The sequence below is a fragment of the Triturus cristatus genome, chromosome 6, assembly GCF_964204655.1.
Source record: "Triturus cristatus chromosome 6, aTriCri1.1, whole genome shotgun sequence".
NCBI lineage: Eukaryota > Metazoa > Chordata > Amphibia > Caudata > Salamandridae > Triturus > Triturus cristatus.
The window spans coordinates 231,862,009-231,882,052 of NC_140589.1; the positions used below are offsets into that span (position 1 = coordinate 231,862,009).

Genomic DNA, 20,044 nt, shown 5'->3' on the forward strand with positions numbered 1-20,044 from the left:
TGTGTACACATGTTTATACTGGAACCACTGCCAGTAGTGCAGTCCGAGCTAATAATAAAGGCTTTGCATTAATGAACCATAAATACAAATTCGAATAGCATCAACATATGAACACAAAAATTACCCTAACTGCAGACAGTGCTTGTCTTCGATTACATCGTTTACGAAATGACGCCCATTGCCACTATAAGTCATATCTGTAATGTTATTCATATAAAAGTAAAAGACTGTCACTGTTGACTGACTGATACATTTCAAATTTGCTACAGTCATCAATAAAGTTTGTTATAAAAAAAAAAAATAATAACTGCAGACAGTGCCCTTGCATGATCCATAATGTGGTACGGTAAACTGGCAGCCAAGGGTTTGTGCTGCAAGGGGTTGGGCCTACTTGTCCTACGGACAAAATACACATGAAAACAAATTAGTATAGCATGAGAGACTGTGTCAAAAGCTGATGGCAAGTCCAACAACACCTGCTTTGACGGGGTACCAGCATCCAGGGACAGTCTGGTGGTATCTGTGACTGGAACCAGTGTGGTCTCGGTGCTGTGCAGTGCTCTGAATCACAATTGTAAAGGATCCAGAATCTCATGCTCTCCCAGAAAAGCAGTTGGATGTTTATTTATAAGGGTTTCTAGGATTTTTCCTAGAAGAGGAAGCATTGATATTTGGAGAGGTTTTCCAAGGAGGTGTTTTGTTTCTTTGAAATTGGAGAAACCTGTGCGGATTTCCAGGCTGCCAGGATTTTAGCTGAGTCCAAGGAGAGGATAAAAAGGGCCATGATGGAAGGTGCAATAGAGTTGGGTCGGAAGGCAGGGATACTAGGAGGGCATAACTCTAGAAGAGAGCATGATTTGGCATGAGCTAACTGCCCCTGTGTTTGCTCAAGGGTGCATGGTTCTAGGAAGAAAGAGGCATTCTGAGGCAGCAAGTTGAAATTAACTACCTTTTTTAACTGCCCATGATTAGTAGGAGAGTTCTTATAGATTGTGTTGGTTTTCTCTTCAAAGAAGTCAGCCAACAAATCACATAGGTCCTGTGGTGAGGAGATAGCCCAATTGCAAGCTCAAGGTTTAATAAATTCATTAAAAGCTTTAAAAAGTTATTTCGCTGAGTTACCAGCTTGGTTAATTTTATCAGTTATATGTTTTTTCGGGACAATGTAATAATTTTATGGTACCTGTTGAGCATTGATTTATAAACTTCTTCATCTGAAGAGGATTTGGTCTGGCACCATCTCAGTTCAAAGCAAACACAAGGAGATGATGGACGGAGCGCTGAAACTTTTCAGACACTCACCCCCAGTCACAGATCTGGGTTGAATCCATCATCGTTCTTTAGCTCACTTCGCCACCCCCTTTCAAGCCATTTGCAACTAGCTTTTTCAATTCTTAATTCAGGTGAGTACCAGGGGGACTGACCTCTGCTTGAAATAGTTGGCACTTGCTTAAGTGGAGACAGGGAGACGATGGACCGAGCACTGAAAGTTTTCAGACACTCACCCCCAGTCACAAATCTGGGTTGAATCCATCATCCTTCTTAAATTCACTTCGCCACCCCAGTTCAGACACAGCTATATGCACACCAGTCTTGACTCTTGCTTAAGTGGGGTAAGCTTATTGAACGCCCATGTGAGGGTGCTGTGATAGTCGACCAGAGCCCTGTTCATATTATGGCTCTGCACGGTCTCTATGGGTTCAAAAACTTTGGAGAAAGAATCCAGTGACACTAATTTCCACTGTCTCTTTACACTTATCAGGTAGTTGTCAGACCACATGAGTGGTAGTGGGGAATCACTTCTTGCTGCTGTGTCTAAGGTATGGCCTGCCTTATGAGCGGGACCTGTCGCTATCTGTTGCAGGCCTATCATTTCCAGGTTTGACAAATGTTGGGCCACCTCAGTGTTCGTGGTGTTTTCCTCATGAAAATTGAAGTCACCCAAAAGTAAGACATTATTAGATGCCAGTACATTTATTAGATGCCAGTACATTTATTATATGCCAGTACGTGTGGAGCAATGTAATCAGCTAACAATCGGTTGAAATCCTTTTTCGCGACAGGTGAGTGGTAAATGGCAGGAAAAAGTGATTCATAGCCAAGATCTCAATTCTAAAAATACACATTTCCACCCAGTCAATTAGAAGGGTGCCAGTAAGTACAACATTGACTGTACCTCAAAATGCAATGGCAGCGCCACCTCCCAGTCTGGACTGTGTCCAGCTTGACCAGTTGGTAGTTTGCTGGTAGGGCCAGGGGGATACAAGAAGAGTGGCTGAATTCCGCCGTGTTTCTGTGAAGAAGCATACGTCTGGAGAGAGGGAAGAAATAATGTCCCATACTTCAGTAGAGTGTTTTGACATGGACCTCATATTACAGTCTAGGCCATTAAGACCATGGGGTGTACTTAAAGGAGTGGGACTAGCAATCTTCCTGTGAGCCGCAATCCGTGCTATAGGCCAATTAGATTTGTGGCAGTATTCGAATCCTTCACCACCAGAAGCTGTCTGTGTAGTCTAATCTGTTGAGCAGAGTGTTGATTACTGAAATGCTGGTGGAACTAACGACCCAGAGAAAGCCTTCTTGACACAACCCCTAAGGTACCGGAAAAAGATCTAGTAACCTGCGTGACCACTTACAACGCAGCCTCTAACAATGTAAAGAAAATAGTAAACAAAAATTGGAGAATCCTGACTTCTGGATCCTTGTGTTGGCCAAAACCGAGATTCGCAAACAAAAGAACTAGAAATCTCAAAGACATCCTGGTACACACCAGACCGCCACCACACACACGAGGAGAAATGATTCCACAACTATGGAATAACCCCCCTGTTTTGGGACACTATCCATGTGGTTCCTGTTCTGTCTGCAATTTGACTACAGCAACAAAAACCATACAACTCCTCCCAGACTTCAAATGGACGATCAGGTATCATACTAATTGTAATACAACACACGCAATTTACATGATCACCTGTCCCTGTGCCCTACGTTACATAGGGATGACATGCCGCAAAGTCAAGCAGAGGATATGCGAACATAAGAGCAATGTCAAATGCAAAAAGAAATACGACAAAAATGAGTAATCACTTCATAGAAACACAACATACAGTGAACGATTTGAAATGGGTCATCTTGGAAACTCTCACAACAAAGAATCATAATGCAGAAAAAGTGTTGTTTGAAAAAGAGCAGAGATGGGTACACCGCCTCCGAACCAATGACCACGGGCTCAATGATAACATCCCGTGGCTGAGCTTAAACCACTAAACATCACCCAGACGTGTTGAGTACTGATTAGGCTCTCCTCGAGGCAAAACCCTCACATGCCAAGACTGTACACTGGCAGTAAGTTCCATCTCCACAAACTCAGTGAACACCAAGTAAAGTATACCAGCAAAAGACTAATGAACTATAGAATGATGGCACAAGACTTCCGTCTTTCTCCCTTTTCCTCTTTTTAACAACACCATTGTCACTAGCCTGGTGTTCCACCACGAAAATGCCTTTACAACACCACGGTCCTTTTTTTTTTTTTTAATATTTCTGTTTATTGAACTCAAACAACAAGAGTCATGCGTTACAGAACAGTGTATCGTACATTACCATAGTCGCAGTTCTTTAAAGGCATCAGTACATTACTTTCGTAATAGCGTGTAGAATTACCAGTTATGCAGTGAGATTTACACCATACAGTGATCATCTGGTGATGGGATAGATGAGGGTTCGCACAGTTCCCCCCGATAAACATTCCATTTAGACCATATTGCAATCCATTTTTTGGGACATCCCCGAGTTACATAGACTGTTTTCTCTCTCACCATACACCAGTCCATGTCCTCTTTCCATTTCTTCAGTGTCGGTGGTACGGCGGCTCCCCATGATTGCGCTATATTGCGTTTAGCGATCATCTGCCCCAGTGTGGCCCATATCCTCCCCTTCACATTCAGATCTGTGGGCTCCCAGATGTTCAACAGGCATCTCTTGGCCTCGGGCAACAGAGGGACCCCCCCAAATCGTACTCATACATTTCAGGATTTTTTGCCAGTAGTCTTGAATTAACGGGCATTCCCAGAGGATGTGCAGGAACCCGCAACACCACGGTCCTTAACCCAGTTTTCCACAACTAAAACACCTCAGTATGAAATTTAAGGAAACCTCTACCCGTGATTATATATATATATCTTTATATATATTTTTAATATGACCTACAAAGCGAGAAGTCCACAAGATCATGAATACTTCTTTTTAAAAAGTCGCTGTAAAGAAATCATTCTTAGTATTTCCTCTAGCCCGAATGCTCTTTAAAATCACACCACACGGAAGTCAAACGTAACCGGGCCCCCAGAGGAAGAGTCAGCACAAGTCGTGCTGCATCAGCACAGCAGATAGAAAGAAACCACAACAAGATCTCCGGGCTTCAAAACCGTATCTTACTACCAAACAGCATGTAATTTGTTATATGTATTATCTGTTATTCAGCAGGTAACAAACCCACTGGCCGCCCGTTGATATCCAGAAAATAGGACATAAGGTACACTTATATGGGTGCGTGTGAGGGGGTTGGCATTATCACCAAACTAGATAAAGAAGTTTGTATCCAAAAGAGGGTGACGGGCGAGGGAGCGCTAATATATGGGAGCATTTGACATATTGCATTTGCATACCGGAGCGTAGATACACTTAGCGCCCTAATATATACGTATTTCGCGTTTTTTCTTTTCCCACACCGTAACGCTTAGATATAAACACAACAGCTAGCAAAGAGCCTTCTGCCAACATATGATCTCATTTACCGCATGTAAGACCAAATCCTGGCGTGTTAGACAAGATTTTACCAATAAACAAGGCGACAGATAAGCGCTGCAGTACATTGGTATAAACGGTCCTGAATATTGATCAATGGACATAAGACGCACAACGAGTATACAACATAAGCCATCTGCTCACAGTCAAAATACCATCATCAGTTAGAGCTCAGAGTACTCACTGAGCATTGCCACACATACTAACACTGATAAAGCGAACAGACTCGAGTATTAATGATAACGTGAATACCTAAGTGAACCACTTTCAACTGAGGGCACATAAAACCACACTTAATTTTCTTCCAAATAAACCTGAATGTGATACAAATGTAGAGACTATAAGAGAACAGAGAGAGAGATCTTTTGCCTAAACAGTCTGCTAAAGGAATTTGTCTTGATGTAAAGAATTGCCATTTTATAGTTTCTTCTCTGTCTTTGCACATAGACAGCATGATCATTTGGAGAATGCATACCTGACATTCTCCCTCTATGTATGTTTGTCTTGTTTCCTCCTTTCTACTCACAGGTACTATCTGACCTCACCAGAATCAGGAAAATATACCTGTATTCACTAAGACCCTGACAAAACATGGTCTAAATCCACAGAGACACACATGGTCTCCATCGCTATCTTTTCACTCTAGGTCCTGAAGAAAGCCCACTTGACCCACACGGGCAAATACGAGGGCTGAAACATGTCGACCTTTCTACGGACATACTAGGTGCGAGAGATCCCTAACAAGTCTCCCTACGCACATAACCACTTTTAGAATATCTCGAATCCAGACTCATTAAAATTCTTAATCTGGCTATACGAGTCTTTTAACCCTTTTTTCCTTTTTTTCTTCCCTTTTGAAATTCACTGCATTAAAACCCCTCTATCACTGATCACTACTGCATTAACCAGGGGTACACCTCCGGGTGGAGGAAGCATAAGAACTAACCCTATGATGATGCTGTCACGTTTTTAAGAGTCAGGCGGAGAATCAAGATATACCGCCACCCCAACCTCTGTACGTGAATGAGGGTTTTTTATCGGTATATTATACGAAAATTGAAAAACCCTGGTTACTCAGGACAAGTGATCCATTCCCCACTTGATTTTTCTGTTATATGAATAAGGAAGCCGAATGGATCGCAGTTCCTTCTTTCTCCACCCCTCTTGATTTGCTATGGAACTAACGATAATACATTATGTGGACAATGTCATACTAACACCAAGCAAATTCCTCCCACCCCCGACAAACTGAAATACAGCTGACAGTTTTTACTGGCAAAAAATTCCCAGGTCTCCAGCATGTTTGTAGTCATGAGACCCAGACAAGGCTGCCAACAAATTTCCAGATAGACATATAGTCATGTGACCCACCCCATACCACAGACTAATTCCATTGCCACCAGCACAAATATCTTTACATGATATTAATCCTACTTATGTCTCTACAGTCATGGTGACGGAAGAATCCCAAACCTGGTTTCAAGCCTGTCGAGGCTGATATTATTGAGAAAAAACACGTCTACTGTATGGCTGTGGTAAGGAAGAGAGATACCTCTGAGAACTGATCTATAGTTTGCAATACAGTCTTGTCTACATGATGTGGGCACACCTGCTCACTTCTATTTCTTTGCTGACCCTAGCCTTTCCTCTTAGCTTTGGGAAAAGCATGGCAGGCTTGGCTTGTGAGGTTTCTGGAGGGTTGAAAGGCAGCTTGTCAGAATATGTAATTACAGTCCGCCCAAGTAGAGGTCAGGCACTGGCAGTGTAAAATCATGTTTCGGCCAGAAGGAACCACGACGCATCGAACTATAAAGCCGCCAATCAAGAATACAAAAGTTCACCGTTGGGGGTCAATTACACACACTGTCTATCAGAAGGTCATAAAATGGCCTCTAAGGTCTTAATCCTAATGAAGATGGAAGCAGGGAAAATGCATTAAATTATGTGCATATGCGGAGTATGAGGCTCGCAATGCAGAATGCAAATATTTATATGTGTCCCTTGCTGCTGCAAGTCAATGTGGTTCTGCCGGTTGCAAAAATTCTGAAGATTCAATTTGGCCAAATCATCTCTAAGCAGCTATCTGGTGAATGTGCTTATCAGGACTCCCAATATATGTCTAAGCTGTGGGCATCAAATTGGACTTGCCAGTGCCAGTTTTGGGATAATGAAAGAGAAAGTCCACGATGGAGGAATGCAAAGAAAATGGCGTTAGAGCGAGGACAGGGGCGACAGATTTGGAGAGTCACAGCTGCCATTCTTTTAACCAGGAACTATGTCAAGCTCTTTCACCTGTAATATCTAGCACTGGGGTAGGACTATGAACATCATGTTCTATTAGTCATGGCTTGGTGTCCAGAACTGAGTTACCTTGCACTGGCCTTGTGGCCAACAATTAACTTAGAATCGCAAAGTCGTGCCTGTAACATTTCCTGCTGCGCATCTGGGATCTTTGGCAAAGCACTTTAACTCTCTTAATACCCTTATGTGGGAAAACTGGGAGCACTAAGAAGGTACAAGGATGAAAGTAATTTAGCTACCATCAAGAATTTTCTGAGAAACTGAGTGCCAGATGTACAAATATTAGGATACCGATTTCATAATTGCGATCCTCTCTGAATTAGGAAATCGTTATTCCTAATGTATGAAACTCTCTGAGTTTCATTTATGATTCCTTGTGGGTCGCAAACCTAGTGAATATGTAAGCTTGCGACCCGTTAGGAATCACAGCCGTCACAGGGATGGTAGCCTGCCAAGGTCAGCAGACCACCATGTCTGTGATTGCTTTTTAATAATGCAATCTTTTTTTTTTTGCAGCCCGTTTTCCTTAAAGGAAAACTGGATGCGTGTAAAAAGAAATAAAATTAGGAAATGGTCCGTGGGGCCTGCCTGCTCTTAATTTTTTTTTATTACATGGGTTACCACCAGATTTAAACTGGTGGTAAAGTATTACTGCTTTGCAACTGGAATTCGGCCGCAAAACAATAATACATACCATACCGATTCGGTATTTGGATGGGAGCCCTAACCACGACCCAACCAGTGACCGAATTGCATTTTGCACATTTGAAAAAGCATTTGATTCGCATAATCGTGCCGTTTATGACCGAGAAAATGGTTTGTACATCTGGCCCTATGTCACGCTTCACACAAAACTGCGTTCTGGACCGAAAATGGAGGTGTCTTAGAAACGCCCTGCAACCTTCACTTCGAAAGGCAGGTATGCCACGCTGAGCTGTATAAACAAGTCGAGCCACCGGGCTGAAGGGATTAACAGCGCCACTGAAGCGTCGATGAGTCAACAGCTTCGAAGCGCTGTTCACACAGACTGAGTACACTTTATGCGAGGGAAACCCTTCAGGAAACAAGGGCTGGCGGCCGACGGTGTCCTCCCAGGGCCGCCCCCTCCTCCAGCCCGCGCGCTTCATCGCGGCTGTGTGGTCTGACGTTCGTTCATACAGAGCTCAGATGACAAGAACTAATTTCAAGCCTCGGTTCAACTTCGTGACCTGTGAAGAATTCGGCCTCGTCTTATCACAAGGAAAACTTCACTCTATTTTTATGCGTCTTTGCCGAGACTGTTTTAGTTCTGTTTTCTGTAGGCTTTAATCTTGCGCCGTGCATTAATCACGCACGAGCTGGCAAGCACCCTCGCTACTCCCGGCAACCCCTCTGATGCAAGGCTTCTGGGAACTGAGTTCCCACAAACTCCACGCACATCTCGGGGGCGGGGGCGCTTCAGCGTTGGTCCAAGGGTCAGATCAATGCCAGGTTTTCTGATATACAGATAACAATAATGTCCAACGGGAATTTTAAATGAAACGAATATACATTTTGTGGTTATCCTGAAAACCCGGACTGGATCTGTGCATTTTTTGAGCTGGACACCGCTGTACAATTGAAAACATCCCCCGTGGTCTCTGACAGAAAACAAGGAGATAACCACCTGCCGAACACTACAATCCAATCAGATTTCCTAGTAATGCACAAGCACGTAGGATTAACATATTCTTTACTATACGGTGTTTGCTGTCGCATTCCTGCCTTTTCTAAGCGCTATAACAGGTCTGACCTCTTGCCAGTTTAAGTGTAATGGTGCTCAGTGCACCGATCCCGTGGGGATGACTTGGACTCTCCCGGGATTCCAATCCATGACCTGCAGAGCAACATCCGAAGTCAGCAGAAAACATTTAAATCACTGAGCAATCTCCCCAGCACCGTAGGCACGAGGCAAATTTAGTTACAATCAATTACAATGGACTTTATTTTCATGTGCGTTCGTTTTGAAAACGCGCCTAGATTTTACTCTTCGGTGGGCCGACGAGCCCTATTGCAGAGTCCCACGTTGGTCTCTACCATTCAGGCTGGGGGGAGGGGAGGACGGGTGGTCTTGAGTCTGGAGAGAGGGGTGTCGATGCGCCTACAGGATATGCATTTAGACCATTGCAGGCGGGAGGAAATACTTCACGATTGAGAGGGGGGCATTGGGGAGTGCCTGGAGGAGGGTGGACTCTTCAAGACATTCCTGTAGTGAAGTGACTTTCAGATGAGAACAGATCTCAAGCCACTGGAGTCATTCCTGTCTAAAAATGAAGTGGCTGAGCCTTCTTTCAGGTTGATGAGTTTATTAGCAAAGTTATACAAATACAATTCTACTGACTCATTCCGGGTTCGTGCAGTGCCAGAGCAGATTGTCTTTCGAAGTTGTCTATTGGTCAAGAGGTGAGGTGGACCAAGGTCGAGACTGAAGAGTGTGCAGTCGCTTTTAGTGACGGCAGAGGTACATTACTGACCGCGGAGGTCTGGTGGTGAGCAAGTTCACTAGATGTTATGTTGAACAAGCGGAAGAATTATCTGTTGAGTGAGGGGCCCAGCGGAAACATGTAATTGCAAGATTTAGCAGTGTATTAGAAGATAAGAGACCATTTGTCTGAAAGATGGCACCTGCTGTAATGCTGATTAAAGACTTTATTTATAATTTAAGACACAGAGTGAGCAGAGGAGATGGGGTGGCTCCTGCTAGCCCTGTGGTCACGGCGATGGGCAGAGGTCTTGAGACAATGCGCAGCACCTGGTAAATGGAAGCTTTCCTCTCTGGCGTGGGTCAGTCTGTGCTGGAAGAAGATGTTGTGTTTGGAGGAATAGGAGAGCCATTTGCTCGTGAAAGAGGTGTTTTGGACCGAGGCCTGGGTGTCAGAGTGGAGGCGCTGGCTATGAAGACTTTGATATAAGCTGACGTTTGATCAGTACAGGTCTGTAGGAATTGAAGAAAGACTACTCAAGGCCGCCTGGTTAATTTACAAAGAGAATCAGGCCTGTGCTTTCTCTAAGACAGCTGGGTTAGAGAACTTTAAAGTCGGCATGTCTGGCTGGCGGGCTCAAGATGGCCGACCAAAGAGACATGCGCATTTTATAGCTCTCTGTTGCTGCCATTCGGCAGCGCTGGCCCCGCCCATGCTGACACTTAGTTCAGGACAGGTTGCTGAAAAAGAAAACGGTAATTAACTTTATTGCCGTTCTTTTTCTCCAGCTTTGGGGCTTGTGGGGCGACGCTCCTCCACTCAAGTAGAGGAGCTGCCCCGGGTCAGTGTGTGGTCTGGAGCAGAAGCTAGGAAATAGGGACAGTTGGAGGGAGGATACAGGCCTGGCAGGACCTTTCTGCTGTTGCAGTAATCTAGGAGTCTTACATCAAGTAAAAGTGTTTTACCTCCTACCTGAATGGCTCCAGACTCTTGATTGAAGACTGTACCTACTAACTGCAGCACATTAGCCTCTGCTGGCCGCAAGGGGACAGAGTGGACCAACATTGCAAGACATGCACCATCATTCCTGCTACAACCTACGACACCGTAATTAGTGGCACCCCTCGTGGCCACAGTTGAAAGTTTGCAGCTTCCACTGTGATTCACGTGTTGGGGTGCACCTTTATCGGGCACATTAACATGAGTACTTCCTGTGGGTCTCCCATCTGGGCTCACTGACTCCACAGAAGGTGCATTAACAGGCGTTACTTGTCCCAGGCTCCTGTCACCATTTCACCATTGCGCAGCACCTCTGAAACATGCCACTCGCTACAATTCCCTGAACTAACTTCCACTTGCTTTGAAGCAAGGTTTCCTGGTCCCAGCCTTGACACCCGCAATGATTTTCATCTCCACCGCAGCCTTTCTGACATCTTAGTGTTAGTTTGGGATAGACTGCTTGAAGTAAAGAATGACACAGCAGTGAGTAACTTCTTCTTTATTCCAAGATTAGAACAACTGCATCTCCAGCTTGCCGCTGGTGTACACCTCCTCAGGCTCTCTCATCAGCCTCTCGCCAACATTCCAACAGAGCCTTCCTCCGAACATTCTAAGGAGGTACCACTAGTGGGAACGGAGTGGGGGGAACTGGGACATACCAAAAGGGGAAAGATACAACACATCTCCCTTCCCAAAGGGAACTCAAACACGTGGCATAAGTTGGGAACCTGTAAAGTCAAGCAAAGAAAAGACCTTCAATACATCATATAGTCTTCATGCCATGTGGGAGCGTTTCTGTATCGCTGTCCCCTGCTCTCCAGCTCCACTTCCTGTCTACCACCCTGCCCCAAGGTCTTGTCTACTCCTATCGACCTGGTTTCGCTCTGATTGGTGGCCACCCTATCCATACTCCACATTTTCCCATTCTCAAGTATGACTACATTACCCCTTACCTCCCTGATCTTCTCAGGAGGAAAGTATTTTTCACCTTTGCTGCCCCAGCCGAAGGGCTTTCTTATCCACACCCTTTGACCCGGTTCCAGTGACTTGTGTCTTGCCCCCCATTTCTTGTCGTACCATTGCTTGTATTTACACTGTTTGTCCAATACTTTCTCTCTAAACTCACTTGGATCGATTTCCCCTGATTTTCTTCGAGGCATCCAATTTGGAGACAACTTTGTGCCCGCCTTTCTCCCCCTCAAAAGCTCAAAAGGAGAGTACCCCGTGGCTAGGTTGGGAGAGGTATGGTAGGACCACAACATGTCTCTTACTGCTGATTCTACTGGCTTGTGTGATGTTGCAGCCAGCTGAATGCAACCTTTCAGCAGTCTATTCGCTCTCTCCACCTTCCCGTTGGCCTTAGGACAATACAAAGGTGTGCGAATGTGTGTGATGGACATATCAGCCAGAAATTCCTTCATTTCTTCTGATGCAAATTGTACCCCATTATCTGTGATGATACTGTTTGGAATACCTTCTTTGGAAAACACCTCAGTCAAAAACTCAATTAGAGACCTCGTGTTGATTTTGCTCACAAATTTATGTGTGATCCAATTCGAATAGTAATCAATCAGGACCAGAACATACGTTTCCTGTGTACCTAACCCATGCAGGGGGCCCGCAATGTCTAGCCCCAGCTTGCTCCATGGATCCTCAGGTACCTCTACTGGTCTCAGAGGAATCCGCCGGATCACCTTGCTTTTGTCACTTAAGCTGCATGCCTCGCATTCATTAACTTTCTCCTCCATCAGTTGATCCATGCATGGAAACCAGAAGTCAGCTCTTAATCTGGCTTTGCACAGACTCTTGCCCAGGTGTCCTTCATGCGAAAGATCTACAATGTGGTTCCTGAGACTCCCCGGTGGCACTATCTTGCCTGACTTTAGGAGAAAGTCCCCTTCCACTGACAATTCATCTCTCACATTCCAGTAGGGATGTATCTCTTCAGGTAGTGCCTTGCACTTGGTTGGCCATCCTTTGAGTACATAGTTCTTTACGGCCTTGATAATATCATCTTGTCCCATATGTAAGTTCCATTGTTCTTTATCCACTGCTTTCACTGAGATTTCCAGAACTTCTTCCTTTTCCCTTTGACCCCCTGCGTCTGTATCCATAGGGGACCTTGATAGGAAATCCGCCACCTTGTTTTGTGGTCCTGGTAAATACACCATCTTGAAGTTGTATCCTTGTAGCCCCAGGACCCATTTCGCAATGCGAGGAGTCATATTCTCCATTTCCTTTCTAGTGAAAATGGCCAGTAGGGGTTTGTGATCTGTGCACAGTTCGAAAGGTGTACCCCACACAAAAAACTTGAAATGTCTTATTGCCCAGTACACCGCTAATGCCTCTTTCTCTACAGTCGAGTAGTTTGCTTCTGCACTCGATAATGACCTTGATGCAAATGCTACCACACGCACTTTATTGTCCACTCTCTGAGACAATGTAGCTCCAATACCCTTGCTGCTGGCATCCGTTGTTATTAAGGTATCCCTTGTCACCTCAAAGTTTCCTATGAATGGGGCTGAAATTATGGCATCCTTTATAAGTTTGAAAGATTCCTCTTGCTCTTTCCCCCAAGTGAACTTTGAGTCCTTCTTTATTAGCTCCCTTAGAGGCTGAGATATCATTGAGAAGTTCCTTATATACTTTGCCATAAATTCTGCCAGGCCCAGGAATGACAAGACCTCCTCCCTACACACGGGAGTACTTGCTCTCCTGACTGCTTCCACCAAATCGATTTTTGGTTTTATTCCTTCCTCCGAGATGGTGTGCCCCAAATACTCCACAGATGTCACACCCAATTTGCATTTACTTTCTTTTGTAGTAAATCCTGCCTCCTTCAATCTGTTGAGCGCCATTTTCACATTTTTCTCATGTTCTTGTTCACTTGAACCATACACCAAAATGTCATCTTGGAAACACAAGATTTTCTTACAATCCTTCAGGATATGTTGCATTATTCTTTGGAATGCTGCGGCGGCCGACGCCAATCCAAATGGCATCCTTACGAATTTAAAATTTCCAAATGGGGTGGTGAAGGCCGTCAAAAGCTGTGACTCTGGGTGTAGGTCCACCTGATGGTAGGCCGACGATAAGTCAAGGACACTGAAAAATTTTGCACCCTGAATTGTGCTCATCATTTCATTTATCCTTGGTAAGGGATGTCTATCCACCATAATATTCTCATTCAACCCTCTCAAGTCCACACATAATCTGATGCTACCTCCTTTGTCCTTGGTCGTAATAACAATGGGTGCCAACCACTCTGAGCTCTCTATCTCCTCTATCACCCCTTGTCCTACCAACTTCCTAAGTTCCTCCTGTAGTGGTTCCCTCATGAGTAGTGGTATAGACCGGGTTTTGTGCACCACCGGTTTAGCTCCTTCTTTCAAAACAATTTTGTGCATGTAATTTTTTAGTCTGCCCAATTTATCCGAAAACACTTCTGGAAATTCTTTAATTAAATTGTTGCTCACACCTTGTGGTTCAACCAACATGACCTGTTCAACATTGTTCGGGTCTAATGTAATACCCAAGTCCTTCTGGTGCTTCCACCCTAGGAGATTCGACCCTTGCTTGGTGATGTATACTTTACCTACTGTGTGCCTATCCTTAAAAGTTATTCTCATCCTCACCATACCCACTAAATGAATAGGTTCCTTGTTGTAACCTAATGGATTGATGTCTGCTTTCTCTATTTCTATTTTCTTTTCATTGAACTTTTCTTTAAATCCTTTCTCCTCAATGAGTGTAAATGGTGAGCACGAATCAGCAAACATTTGAAATTTTTCCCCATCTAAGACAACCTCACAAGAAGGATAGTGTACCTTCTCTTCATTGCTACCCTGACCAACCTGGAAAATATACGTTTTACCATCTCCCAACTCTGACTCAGCACACCCTATTTCATGTACTCTGGGTATGAACGCTTTACACACCTTAGCCAAATGACCCTTCTTTTCACACTTCCTGCATACTGTGTTCCTGGCTGGGCACCTCCAATTATTTGCCAAGTGATTGGGACTGCCACACCTGAAGCACAACCAGTTCTCCATCTGTTTCCTGGGAACCTCTTTAGTTTTACCCTCCACTTTACATATGGACTCTTCTGTCATTCCTGCTTTGGCTTCCCCTTTGTCCCTGCTCTCACTTGAGGATATTCTTATTTCTCTCATGCATATTGCTGTGTGTTCTAAACCCTTAGCAATGTTAATTGCCTCCTCTAAATCTGGATTCCTTGTCAACAACTCCTCCTGCACCTTATTGTCATTGGTGCACCGCACCAACTGGTCCCTGATCAGCGAATCCGCTAAAACTCCAAACTCGCAGGTTGCTGATAGACCCCTTAGGACTGCTACATACGATGAAACTTTCTCCTCCCTCTTCTGGCTTCTTTTGAAAAATTTATGCCTTTCCAGTACTACATTTGTTCTATGTCTGAAGTGCTCCTCTAACTTCCGCAATGTGTATTCATATACATCCCCTCCTACCTCCTCATCATCTGTTTCATCCTCGACTAATCTACCTGTGATGTCCTCAAATACCTTCCTTCCCTGAACACCCAGGTTGTGCAGTAAAATGTGCTGCTTTCTCACATTTGAAAAATTACCCCCACCAATGGCAATGAGGTATGATTTAAAAATACCCTCCCATCTGTGCCAAGGTATTTCCGGTTCTCCTACCTCATTCAAGAACGCAGGGGGTTGACTCATGCCTGCTCCTGCCATGTTATTTTTTTTTTTTTTTAAATGTAAACAAAGAAGATAGTCAGGCTGAAAGGGGAAAGAGAAACACCTACTGAGACCCACTAAAATATGATTGTACACTAAGGAAGGTGCTTTCAACAACTCTAACTGCTTAAAATACGCTACTCAAATTTTCAAAGTTTCATATTGTCCCTCTGAAAATAAAATGGTTATTTGCAAGACCTTAAGTATTTTCCTCCAGTCTCTACACAAACTGCCTGAAATCTCACCGTCTTTATCCTCAACAGTCTTTTTATGACCACCTTATCTTTCTGTAGCTTCCAAACACTGGGCTGAGTCCCTCCGAGCTGTGGATTCTAGCTTCGAGAAAAATAACAATTCAGGAACCACTGATGCTGTTTCCTTTCACACGTCTTACTTTTTAAAAGAAATACGCTGTCAGAATTCGTAGAATCTGCTGCGGGGAAAACGCCTTCAGTTTTACCAGCAAATCAGTTTCACCCGGAAGACTACTGACGCGTAGGAAGCTCTCCTCACACACTTCTTTCACAGCGACGCCAGGAACGCAGCGCTCCTCACCAGGTAAACGCTCCTTCCAAGCTCCGTTCGTGTGTACGCGTTGGAAGCTCTCCTCACACCTTTTTTTACAGTGACGCCAGACACGCAGCGCTCCTCACCCGGTACACGCTCCTTCCAAACTCCGTCTTTCCTTCGTGTGTGCGCGTCCTCTCCTTTTTCCACCTTAAAGCTCGTTCTTCCGCTCTTCCACGTTGTGGTTCACCTCATTACCGCTCACACTCCTTAAGCTTAATTGACCCGTTCCAGTCTTAGTCTGCCTTCTTCACCAGAATAGAGTCTTGTCTTCCTCATCGCTGCGTCAATGGCTGCTTCACCACACCATTTGAAGTGACATCCCAAGCGGATGCTTCGTAAAGGTCACCTCACAGCTCCCTCGATGCCTTGTTTTTTTTTTCAAAACAACACTAGTGAAGATGCAGCCGGCTCGCCAGTACTCTTCTCATATACTCTTCCTATTCTTTTTTTCTCCTTAAATATGTTTCATTAAAGGTGATGTACCACGACACCAGCTTGCAAGACGAAATTCACAGGGGAAGATGCAGCGCTGTCCCTTCACAGCATCCCGAACTCGTCGCCAATAAATGAAGTAAAGAATGACACAGCAGTGAGTAACTTCTTCTTTATTCCAAGATTAGAACAACTGCATCTCCAGCTTGCCGCTGGTGTACACCTCCTCAGGCTCTCTCATCAGCCTCTCGCCAACATTCCAACAGAGCCTTCCTCCGAACATTCTAAGGAGGTACCACTAGTGGGAACGGAGTGGGGGGAACTGGGACATACCAAAAGGGGAAAGATACAACACTGCTTCAGCTGCACTTTCCTTCGCATCTCTTCTTTTACTTCTGCAATACTGTGATGCTCCTGCTCTTCTCCCACAGACTGGGATCTTCCCTGCTGTGTTGTGTGGTGCTGTGTTATATGCCTCAGTCAGTGTAAAATGCGTCCTTGAAAGAAACCCAGTGATTTGTGCCAGTTGAATTGTTTCCTTCACTAACCTATTGCTGTGCTCTCCCGTCTATAAACTGCCCTTCGCTGCCACTCACTGTTGATAGAAAAAATCTTCAGCAAACATCTGTCTAATGGTTCGAATGACCTCCTGGGTTAGAGGCCTGGTCACAACTGTTTGCTGTAATAGTGGATGAGGACTATAGCATAATGTACAATAGCAGGTAACATGCTCAACAGGCCATTGAAGATTATACAGACCCTCTGCCAAGGACCAGTAAAGAAAATGTTATAAGAGGACATGTTTGACCTCTCTGTCGCTAGTTCTACATTGTGTTTCACATCGTTTTACATCGTGGTCCATGACGGGGCGCAATACTCCATCCTTTCTTTTCACGGCGCTGCTCATGCACATATGATCTTTATGACCAAAGCCAATCAATCTAGGCCTGAGAGCTACAGGAACCTACTCCGCACCCCACTGGCATCCAAAGACATTCAGCATTAATGTGCCAACGTGTCGCAAGTTCACCCAATATGCTTAACCTGAGGCCAACCAATGTGCTCTTTTACCTTTTTAGACTCTTCATCTTTCTCAACTGCCCTAAGTCACTCATTCGTTCCATAGTCAATACATACTCATTTAACGTGCGAGATAATGAGCTAATACTTTGAATCAATACACAGACGGACGCTGATCAGTAGCTTGCAGTCAGTAGGAATTAGGAAAGACCTACGCCACCAAAAAGTTTTGAACTTGCATACACATTCTGGGAATTGCCCCTCAATGACAAAATCTTTTTTTCACCCCTCTCCTCGATTTGTATGTTGGGTGCAAAAGCAATGGTGTGCTCTTCCCTTGCACCAGGACGTTCCCGATCCCTAATTGGCTGGCATATAGTGTCATGGAATCTCAAAGGGGGGGTGCTTGTAGCATTTGTTAAAGAATCTGCAAATTTGTGGCGGGTTCCCTCTCCGCATCCCTGTACTCTCCTCTTATGGATGCGCTCCATATTTTTGGTGGAAAAGGCCCTTTAAGGATTGGACGATGCTGTCTCTGCTAGGGGAGCAAGACATGGTCCAGTTGCCCAGACCAGATCTCTGATAGACATTGAGGTGCCCCAGGTAGGGTTGCTTATGTGTGCGTTGTGTATGAGTTTAACCCAAAACTCTCCTGAAGCCACTGGTGGCATGCACTGATTCACACATATCAAGGGGAGGAGGGGGAGGTGGCTTTGTTGATGACGACCATATTTGTAACTGTTTGAGATCGAACCTTACAGATGTATCATGTAAGAACTGTCTTGTGCTGATTGTTCAGTTTGAAAATAAAAACAATTAATTAAAAAAAGAAAAACTCTCCTGAAGCGTCAGGAATAAAAGAATGTCTAGCAGACTGATTTGGGGCCGTGTTAAGTAAAGTGTCCCGGGGCAGAACGGGCTTGTGCACCGGCTTTCTGCACTCCATGGGCAATTAACTATTACAGAAAAGGGCCTATGCAGGCCCCTGCATGACCCCTTCTGTAACACAAATAGCGCCAGCGCACATGTAGAGCTGATGCTATCCTAAATGAGTATTCCCTCATTTGCATGAGAATGTGGCCCCATGCAAATGAGGGTAACACTCTGTGACCGTGTTGTATTATGGACGCAAGCACAGAGGCAAAGAGGATGTGAGGAAGCACACTAGCTATGCGCAACAAAGAGGTGTCAGTCATCAGTGCCTCCACATCCCCACGCCAAGGCCCACATCTGAAGGGGGAAAAGGGAGTCCGATTGACCCCCTCTCCCCAGATCCCCGATATTCCCCTTCAGGCAGGTGCATTACATTCTGCGGTACCCAACACCCACCTCAAAGGGCTGTACAACAGGTGAGATCTAACACACTGACAAACATAGAACTTTAAGGAGACGCATTTTGTTATTGTGTTATTTCTGCCCCACTCCTTCTCTTCCTCCACTAGCACTTAGGCCCTGCCACCATTAGAAAATCGCCTCAAGATACAAAGAGGGAACAATTTTAACCGCTACCAACTCCACATAACTATACTTACAATATAGAAGCTTTTCCCTCCAAAACAGCAATGTTTGTGAAAAGCCTTCTGAAAGCGAAAGTATGAAAAGGAACCATTTTTCTAATAGTCATTAAGTGAGGGTGTGTTCCACATTTTATTTATTTACTTATTTATAAAGTTTTATATAGTGCGAACATGATCCCGAAGGATATCAGAGCGCTTTACAATTTGAGGGAGAGGAAGGTAATGGTTGCAGTACAATCATCAGAAGGAGTACCAACCCAAACAAATCACAAATGAAGATCAAATAAAAGGCTACAATCGAAAGGGACAATAATAGGTAAGATAAAAACTGGAACATAGCAAACTGGGAGGGGAGCAAGTGACTAGAAAAGCAGAATAACACCAAACGCAGGACTTAGGGTGTAAGTCCAAAGCATTAGAGCAGACGATCCAAGACCCTTTTAAGGTAGGAACTTGTTCATGAGGAATCTTTTTACTTCCAATTTGAAGACAACCTTGGAGGAGATTCTGTGTATTTCCGGTGGGAGAGAGTTCCAGGTCTTTGGCGCAGAGCTGGAGATGGCTCGGCGACACGTTCTCTTTTTATCTATATTTTCTCTCCTAATAGTTCAGAACCTTTGCAAAAAGAAACAATGAGCGCTCTCAGAGCAGACACGAGCATACGAGAAGCACTGTGGGTCCAGGCTCTGCAATCATGACCAAGTGTAAAGGGTTGTAAGTAATGGAGTCCAGGCAAATGGATGCCCTGATGAAGCTCCAAGACGAATACACCCACCTTTGAAGAGGCAAACACATGTCAATGAACTGTTTTTAAATTGTGCAGAGGAACACACTACAAATAAAGCTTGCAAAGTGATATTGTAATAGTGATCAGTGATTACCACGACCATATAGCCTAAATCTAGTTCTTGATGCATCCTTCACCCCGACAGGGAGAGGACAGGTTACTGCATCAGCCTGCCAACACCCCCCCCACACACAGCCCAGATGGGACTAAGAAGAGGGGAAACAGAGAGCACAGGGATCCAATAAAGTAAGTCCAGGCCCCTAATGAGACCTTACACAGTGATCCATTACATGCAGGAGCCTACCGGTATTTAGAGGCCACTGTGCACATAACAGTTCCAGTAGGTAAAAGACAATACCTAACAGTGCACATTAGACAGAACAGTGTGGACACAAAGAACATGGTATAGATGTTCCTTATTGGTGTTGATCACAGAGCTCA

The 20,044-nt window shown here is 44.6% G+C and overlaps 1 protein-coding gene across 2 annotated transcripts in view; it reads right to left on the bottom strand.

Annotated features, from left to right (window-relative positions):
• The window catches only part of EVA1A (eva-1 homolog A, regulator of programmed cell death), a 721,904-nt gene that overhangs the window by 517,900 nt on the left and 183,960 nt on the right, over nucleotides 1–20,044 (bottom strand). The window contains exon 1 of one of the 2 annotated variants that reach the window (XM_085610584.1): nucleotides 2,177–2,288. The exons of the other annotated variant lie outside the window; for it this stretch is intronic. The gene's annotated coding sequence lies outside the window, so the exon portion shown is untranslated. Of the gene's footprint in view, nucleotides 1–2,176; nucleotides 2,289–20,044 lie in introns of those variants that run through there. 2 annotated transcript variants of the gene reach the window in all.